Source organism: Engraulis encrasicolus, chromosome 9 (genome assembly GCF_034702125.1).
Source record: "Engraulis encrasicolus isolate BLACKSEA-1 chromosome 9, IST_EnEncr_1.0, whole genome shotgun sequence".
In the NCBI taxonomy this organism is placed as follows: domain Eukaryota; kingdom Metazoa; phylum Chordata; class Actinopteri; order Clupeiformes; family Engraulidae; genus Engraulis; species Engraulis encrasicolus.
This window is the reverse complement of record NC_085865.1, coordinates 19,000,781-19,010,780: the sequence shown is the minus strand read 5'-3', so window position 1 is coordinate 19,010,780 and position 10,000 is coordinate 19,000,781.

Here is a 10,000-nt window from a genome sequence, read left to right as displayed (position 1 = left end):
TGGCCCAAAGGTTGCCGGTTCAACTCCCAACCTGCCAGGTTGGTGGGGAGAGTATTTAAGCAGTGCTCTTCCCTATCCTTCTCCATGACTGAGGTACCCTGAGCATGGTACCGTCGCACCACACTGCTCCCTTGGGGTACCGTTTGGGGCTGCCTCCTTGCACCGGTGAGACATAAAGGCAATTTCATTGTGTGCATTGAGGACTGTGTGCTGTGGAGTGCTGTGTCACAATGCTAATGGGAGTTTCCCAGGTGGGTTTTCACTTCACATACTCGATCGCCCCAAACCATAGTTGCTGTTACAAAGGTTGATATAGAATGTTGTCATATTGCCTTGCATAGTGATAGTTGTCATGGCAGCGTTTAGCATTACTTTCACATGTCAAAGTAGTTTATTCCATGCACCACCAAAATAGACTGCTGTCATAGTGTATGTACATTGTCACATTATAGTCACCAATAAGCTTACATGACATTCATGTCACTTGCAAAAATCTCATAAGACAGCACTCTATGATTGTTTATGGCTTGTGCTCAGTATAGGGTTTAGCAAGGGTGCACTGGAATTACTACACAAGGAGGGTTATATGTTTTGGTTACAACAAAGGTTATAGTGCCCGATCACATCCAGAATGCCCCTTCACTGGCCATGTTTAAGCAACACCTTAAGACACATCTCTTCCTGGAGGCTTATGGCTGCTAGTTCCACAAGCACTTTCACTTACATGCATTCACACACACGCTCACACACTGACGCGCACACACACTCACACTTTCCAGCACAACACTCTGTGAAGCGTCCTTGGGCATTTTGAAAGGCGCTATATAAAACAAAAGTATTATTATTATTATTATTATTATTATTATTATTATTATTATTATTATTATTATAGTGGTGTATTACAGGTACTCAGATTTGGATTTGCAACATGTCATAAGCAGTGGTGTTACTGAGATCTCGGGACAATACGACTAGGTTGTGCTATATGTTATTGCAAAGTTCTATGGTTATAGTGGGTCTTGATCTATAACTCATAGCCATAATTATATGCCATGGACGTAACAGTGTTTTTTACAAATACACAAAAGTATTTGTCTTGTACATTCTTTTTTGAACATTTTTTTTCTGCAGAAGTCATCAAAACTAATCATCTGCCTACATGTCACTCTATCCTTTTCATACCTTCTCAGTTACACTTTATACGATTGTCCCAGCTAATTAGCAGTGTGATAGCGTAATTTTGATTTATAATGTGTTCTGTGTGCAATTGTGTCATTACAGTGGACCATATGGTTAGGGGTAGTCGTATGGTGTACATCATAATCATAACATGTTGTTGCATAGATACACTAAAACATCCCATTAAATAATATGTTACTTTACACTAATTAACTGCATACCCAGATTGAGTTCATCCATCAGTCTTTATTTTGTTCTTACTGTGGTATCCGGCCATAGGCTCACGATTATGGAGGGCCTTTCAACAACATGGCTATGGCGTACAGACTGCCATCATGGAAAGGCCTATTAATTTCATACAAGTGCTTTTCGCATTTGAGATGTGACACCTTTGCAAGGTACGTCGTGCTCCGTTTGCATAGTTTTCCTGCCGTGTCACCAAATTTCTGCTACCGCTGCAAATTTCTGTTGCTAAACGATAAAATGCTCTGCTTAGTAGCCCTTAGCCAAAACCATGCCTAACCCTAATCTGTTAGTAAAGCAATGTTTCTGCTACTTTACCTTTGCCAAGAACAGCAAAACAACCAAGGGAACATGTGGCGACATGAATTTGTGGCGAAATTGTATACCCTGACCAAAACCATGACTGAACTTAATCTGTCACAGGGCATTGTGGAGCATGAGTTAACAAGAAAAGGTGTGATGCACAAACGCAAATGGCGGTTCAAGTCGGCGTGTTAGCCTAACACTCTGGCATGATGACATGTTGCATTGTTTATGGGTCAGCGCTTGGTTATGACGTTTTTATGGCTGTTTCATTGCTGTTCATTATTTGTGGTGCTTGGGCTGGGCGTTTAGGGTCGTAGCATGACCATGGTGAAGGGGTTATGGCCTGGTTGCAACATGGCTGTGGTAACATTATTGCAGATATAGAGTGTCGAGAGGGCAGACATCGCCAATGCAAATGTTTGTAGCATGATGTAACTGTGTTGTTTGTCATGATGAAATTACAGTGCTACCGGTTGCCGGGAGAAACACAAGAAAATTGCATCCCAAAGAACCCCTGAAAACATGACGGAGACATTCTGAAAACCGTTCAAGATTGCGTCTTCTGGCAACTCCAGAATAATCACAACCGCTCAGCTGAGCACCTAGAAATTACATTGTACAGGAGAGTGTAGTCTCTTAGGGCAGACGGGGTCGCCAGCGGGCCTATTCACTATTTGCTGAAAAAAATACTCAACTACATCATAACAACATCGCTACGACATTACCGAGAGCCTTAAGTAACAGATGAAGACATAGCCATTACAATTTTGGTGACAGTAAGGTTATAACATTGGCTCTACGCAAAGGGGTTAATCCATTGTGACTTTGTGTCATCCATTAACTTAAAAATAAATAAGTACCTAAATAAATAAGTAAATAAAAAAGCTTGTTTTGTGTGCCCTAGCATACCTGCATATTGTCAGTCAGGGGCGGAACCATGGGATGGGAGTCTGATGCGGGCGCGGGCCCAGTGGGTCACCGATTAACCTCATTAGAGATGCACTGTGGAGTCTGTTAGCTAAAAGAAGAGCCATCTGTTTGTCATTCCAGGCGCTCCCCACTTCATTACAGAAACCCCTTTCAAGAGAACGCGCCACTCCACCATGGGAACAAATATTTGTCTCTGGTCGTCATGGCGCATTAGCTGGCGGCCATGTCACGCATTTCTGGCTCCTGCTCTCTCTCTATCTGGCTTTACACCTGAGGGGTGCACGATGTTTTTATGGAGCATTTGGGCCAGGGAGGCAAATGCACCTTCCTGCTGTTTGTGTCTTTATTCATCTCAGTTTTTTGAGGATGTGTGTTTAGTAGAGATGCACCGGATCCTGATTTTTAGGATCCTGCCGGATACCGGATTCACTGCTTAAGATCCTGCCGGATCCGGAACCGGATACCGGATCCTACAAAAGGGTTGAAACATATAGTCTACTTGCACATGTGGGGCCTTTATATTACATTGGCTCTAACTATTTTTTAGACTCATTGGCTTATTGCCACACTGACTGCAATGGCTACTTCCAAAGGGCTTTCACTCCTTGCAGTGATTGGGGTTGTGAAAGACTGACTGAAAAGCCTAGGCTAGAGATGCACCAGACCCTGATTTTTAGGTAACATGCCGGATATCGGATCCACTGCTTAAGATCCTGCCGGATCCGGATGCTGTGAAAAACCCTATTATCCTGCTGGATCCGGAACCGGAACCGGATCCGGTGCATCTCTAATGTTTAGTCTCTGTCTCATTCTCTCTATATTTCATCATTGTCTCTATATCGCATAGCTCTGCCTGCTGTGTCTTTCATTTTCTCTCTCTCTTCATCTTCATCCTCATCTTCATCTTCATCTGTCTCATTCTCTCTCTCTGTCTATCTTTCTCACTCTCTCTTTTTCTCTCTCTGTATGCATCTGTGTTGTTTTTCATTTTCTGTGTGTGCGTGCGCATGTGATGACACTCAATTGTTTTTTTTTAAAGCGTTCATTTGAGGTCAGACTGTTGACATTCAGTTTGTGCGTCGCCCCACTTCAACCCGTCAAGTCAAGTGATATTGAATTCCCGTTTATCTGTTCCCAGCAATTCTCCTTAATGTGACATTTGGCCTTGCGCACCACAGCAGCCGGTGAGAGATAACACCAGCACCATTCGCAGGTCGCTCCGGGGGCCACTGTGTGCACTGCCCACATGAAAGAGGCAAGCGACGGCTCCTGTTTAGCATCCACACCAACACAATTACAACGCCCAAGTGCTTCAAGGTGACCTTATGCCATAGTTGCGTCTGTAGCAATTTTACCTTTATTATGCATGAAAACTATAGCCTATACTACATGCCCCTAGTGGCAGAAAATGCAATTCAGTGCCTGGGTGTAGAACTGATGCTCCTGAGCTGGGCCAATGAGGTAGAAGTGCATATTGCATGTCATCCTATTTGTTGGCCTGATTGGCTGTAGTTCAACCCTGTTGCATGCAGAGGGACTTGAAAGACAATCGTTCAGCCCCCTCCCCATGTCTTTGAAAAGATTTAGACCTAGGGTGGGTAATTGTTTTCCTCATGGGCCACATAGCCTAGCTCTCATGCAGACCTTTCGTGCTTGGTGAGCTCGCATCTGGGTGAGAACCAGGTTACCACATCGGGTGTAGATTGACCGAAGGGCCGACCGTCACGGGAAACTTGCCTGCGTCAATATTGATTATTGTAAAGGCTCTGCATGCCAAATGAAATGACTGCATGTGGCCCCAGGCCTCAGTTCGTCCACCTTTGTCCAAGACATATGTACCTCATCATGACGTAGCACAGCAAGAGCTCCACTTCAGACTCATCAAACCCTGGGCCAGAGTAGTTTCACATGTTGGTATTAAAGGGACAGTTTGGTCAATTTCAACATGCAGTTGTATTGCTCACGCTACCCTTGACTTGTCAGTACCTGGTGATGCCACATTTTTCGGCTCAGCCCTTTCCGAGATATGAGCAATTCTAATGGGGGCAGCGTTTGTTTACATTTTTAAAAAATGAAACATAGGTCAACTCCAAATATTTTCCCAAAAGGTACTGCTGTTTGCTAGTTGTCTGCTGATGTTTTATAACCTTTTGGATGTTTTTGGGAATAAAGAAAATTGTTTTTTTGAAATGTAAACAAAGAGCTGCCCCCATTACAATGACCAGGATCTCGGAAACGGCTGAAGAAGAAGAAAAAAAAATCTCAGGCACTGACAAGTCCAGGGTAGTGTGAGCATTACAACTGCATGTTGAAATTGACCAAACTGTCCCTTTAAGTAGAGTGGCCACACAGTATGTCTTGCATTTTTATGATGACAGTCTTTCCTCTTGTGAAACAGAAAGAAAACAGATTAAAATAATATTTCTTGTTCTCTGAGTTACTTGATTTTTTTTTACTCTCGGTCAAGAAATGTGTCTGGCCTGCTTTTTCAGGGAAAAGGTTTTCATCTCAGACATCTCTGTCAACCAGGCATATTTTTCAAGCCAAAGTGTTAGGTTTGCAAACCATATTTTCGAAAGCAAACTTGCCTTCAGCTATAATCCATGGAGGCCGTCTGTATCAGATTTAAAAAGTGCTGCCCAAAAAATATTTTTAAGCTCTACAGCAAAAGCCAAATCGTACCATGACTAGCCCCAGTGGAGCCCAGCTGCAACATCTCTTGCTGCTATTGCGTGCATCCCCAGGACATAAGGGGACAGGGTCCCTAATGTCCTTACCCAGAGTGCGTCTTAATATGCGACCTTGCCTCCTCCACTTGCGCTTGTCTCCTTATCCCGCCTCCTGGCCCCTCCTCCATGGAGAAAACGATAAAGTTTCCCAGCTGTCAGCCTAGCCACAACAACTTTTGAGGGACTGTTTTTCATTCACCATCCCAATTGCAAATGAGAAAAAGACTCTACAATTGAGCTTTTGCAAGATATTGAAATATAATGCTGTTGTCAGTGATGTCATCATGACGAGAAGCGAGTGGAGGAGGCAAGGTCGCATATTAAAATGCACTCCCAGTGGTTTTTAAAGAGTGGCCCGGGACCCCTGGGGGGCCACGAGGGGGTGCTACGCTACGGGGACCACGGCAAGTTGGAAGAAAAAGTATAGCAAAACAAAATAAAATAATTGAATGATTAATGAACACCAATATGAACAAAAATAAGCTAAACAATATTCCCAGTTTAAAAACGCATTATAATAATTAATTCCATCTCTGAACATTAGGCCTACTATATTATCATTAGGCCTACTATATTATCAGTCATTCTATGAATCCCAGTAGGGCACTGACACAGCGACATGTGAGAGGGGGTGCACAAAAAATATGTGTTATGAAAGGGGGGCCTTGGCTGGAATCTACCGGTATGTGGGGGGACTTGGCTGGAATCTACCGGTATGTGGGGGGACTTGGCTGGAATCTACCGGTATGTGGGGGGACTTGTCATGGTAAAGTTTGGGAACCACTGTCCTGACCCATTCTGACTTTCCCCACTTGCCTAATTCACCGTGCTCCCATTGCATTCACCCCATGCAGGGGCGTGAAGTATACCCCCGCAGTCCCCGCGAGGCAGGGGGGCCCATACGAGGCGGGGGGCCCACATGGGCCCTTGACTTGAAGAAACGGGCTCCCTCCACATGATATAAGACCCTCTTTTTTTGTTCGGGGGCCCAATCTTGGTAGCTTGCAGGGGGGCCTGAAGTACTTGCGTTACGTCAAGGACCCCATGGTATAATTGACTCATTGATTGTCTTCCTAAATCTCTACATTAATCTGGTGTGTGGTGAACATTCTTGCCTCTGACATCTGCCGAGCATCACCTGACATGGGTCCTACACAACACATTGCTGGTGGTTTGCGTATGAGATCCCAATTCAGTGCATCGTGGGTGCCTTGAAAAGCACTAACTTTGCGATTTCAAGCATCGCTGCAGTTGTTTCTGTTGTCCGTGATGGGGACTAAGGTTGACTTCCTGCCCAACGCTGTGAGTATCTCAGCTGGCACGCGTGTCTAAACAGAGCGTAGGATGCATCAATCATCTAGTAATTTCCATGCCATTGCAACATTAGGTACATTTCATCTGGAACATTATTTCCATAACTGCACTGGCAGAGACGGAGGTGACATTATGACCTTACTGTTTTACTACCGGAACGTGTCCTTATCACAGAGATTTTAATTATACAGTATCTGATCTCATTTGCTGTTAAGCTTTGCTCTGCTCTATGGACGGTTTTCCTCCAGCGGAGATATTGATGCCTTTCCCTTTTCACTCAAAAACTCTCTTCTCTCTCAACCTCCTTTCCTCCACAAAGAAGAATGGCAATGCCAACTTGAGTCAGGGAGGGTTTTTTTTAACCTGTTTACAGTATTCTCCTTCTTCGACTCTCTCCTTCTCTCTCTCTCTCTCTCTCTCTCTCTCTCTCTCTCTCTCTCTCTCTCTCTCTCTCTAATTGTCTTTCTCCCTCTCATCTCATGCTGTGAATTACATTAAGCACTCGTTAAGCCAGAAGTATTTTTCCTCTCCTCCCTATCCTCACATCCTCTCTGACTCTTGCTTTCTCTTTCACATCTCTCTACTTTTTTCCAGCCTTTTTTTGTTGGCACTGCTCAAAGTCCCTCCACTTGGTCCCGATATGTGCTTTTCTGGCCTCTGGGTTGGCACCACATCCACCCACCCACCCACCCACCCCTCATCCTGCCACTTCCTGGTCCTGGGCATGGAGCTGGCGTTTAATTGGCTCTGTAATTCATCACTTGACCTCATTAGCAGCGTGGCGGGGGAGGTGCGGCTGACTGCCGAGAGTGTCACTTCCGTAGGTAACAGCATGGCACGCCACGCCGCACCACGGACACAGGGGACCGCCATGCCCTCTGCCCATGCTTGCCCGCTCGCATGCCCACCCGCTGGGGAGAGAGAGCAGTGTTTTCCTCCAGCTGGCTACCACGGGGAGGGCGTTGGATTGCCTGGGAAAGCAGGAAGAACCCTGTGTGTCACATACTGGTATGCATCACACATACATGTGCACAGATTCATGCACAGATACACACACACAGACACAGACACAGACACAGACACAGACACAGACACACACAGACACAGACACACACACACACACACACACACACACACACACACACACACACACACACACACACACACACACACACACACACACACACACACACACACACACACACACACACACAGGTACGAAAACACAAAAATCCACATTTCAAAAACACTCAGACACATAGACACAGACATAACAGCCTGATCTCCAAAAATTCCGTGCTCCTGGACACGGATGTTAAGGACACGAAATCCGTGTCCAGGAGCACGGATTTTGCCAAAATTCCGTGCTCCTGGACACGGAATTGTTTTCCGTGCTCCTGGACACGGAATTGTTTTCCGTGATGGGCACACGGAAGTGCTTTCTATAGGCTATTCTGTTACTGTGTAACTATCAAATACATACCAAAAGCTAATCCTAAACAAAATAATGTGATAGCAATTTAAGTTGTGCCCTGACCAAAACATTCCCTAACCTTAACCTCGTTAAAGACATATTTTTGAGAAATACCTTTTCCAGTTGGTTGCTAGGCTATCAAATTCATATAATGAATGAAATGATGAATGATGTGCCCAGACCAAAAGAAACAATATTTGAAATTAGAAAAATCCTGAGAAAACACAAGACTGTGGAAAACTAGAGCTGTGGGAGTAGCCTATAGAGAGAGCACTTCTCTGTGTCCATCACGGAAAACAATTCCGTGTCCAGGAGCACGGAAAACAATTCCGTGTCCAGGAGCACGGAATTTTGGCAAAATCCGTGCTCCTGGACACAGATTTTGTGCCCTTAACATCCGTGTCCAGGAGCACGGAATATTTGGAGATCATGTTGGACATAAAAGCGCGCGCGCGCGCGCGCACACACACACACACACACACACACACACACACACACACACACACACACACACACACACACACACACACACACACACACAGTTACGAAAACACAAAAATCCACATTTCAAAAACACTCTCTGTCATACTCACACACGCAGACACATAGACACAGACATAAAAGCACGCGCGCGCATACACACACACACACACACACACACACACACACACACACACACACACACACACACACACACACACACACACACACACACACACACACACACCTCCTAACCTCCTCTCTTTGTATCATTAAGGGCCCCTCATCACCACTTTAGTGAGCTGCTGGAGGACATTTCCAGACGAGAGGTTGGTCATGCTGTCAGAGCCAATCACAGATCGGCGTTTTGCGAGAGTCTACTGCACCAGTGCACAAAGTCCTGATGGTGGCATTTAGAATTAAGCACGCTGGTCTCCACTCGCCATGGGTGGCCTTGAGTAAGGCTCACAACCCAAACTCCGCTCGGCTACATTTGGACAGCGTCATTAGCCGGAGCTATTATTATGGCTCAGACTGGTATGGGGTTAGCCTGTAGAATTAATGACTCCTATATGTGACAGGAATACAGTATGTATGGAAGTGTTCGAGTGTGCGTATCTCTTGGATAGTTGCTTTCAACACCATTTCGCTGAATGAAACTTTGACAGCAGGCTGTTATCAAGTAATGTTGACAGAATCAGGCAACCACATTATGCGCTCTAAGCACAAGAACACTAAACACAAGCACAATGTTGCTATTGAGAAAACGCTTTTGCTTGTTTTAGTAATAAAAGACGCTCTCGTATCATTGATAGGAGTTCTACAATCAACACATCATTCATGTCATGCCCTGTGCTCCCATTTTGGCTTAAAAGACGTTATGATGAGCTGTGCGATATCTGCTATGGCAGCTGCTGTACATTTTCATGAATAGCTCGATCACCCAGGCTATTTTACTCTCCCACAGATCGCTAATTAAACTCAATAACGAGCTGATGAGCATACAGTTCAGTCAGTATTCAATTAAACATTGGTCCGTCTGACGCGGGGCGGGTGGCACGCGGACATATGGCACATGCCTGAATAATGAGCTCAATCAAAACGTTGCAATATGGCATTTTTAAATAATTCAACAAGACATGGGGGTCCTCTCCATTTTATTCAAAAAAATCAGTCTAAAAAACCCACATGGTTCAAATATGCGTTAGCCAGTTCTCGATCATCTGCGGTAACTGATGACAACCTCCCTGACATTGCTGAATTATGGCGAGAGTGTTAGGGCCTCCTCTGTTATTGCGGCTCTCAAGTATTATGGCAAGCTAATGAAAAGGAAACAGTGAAATGA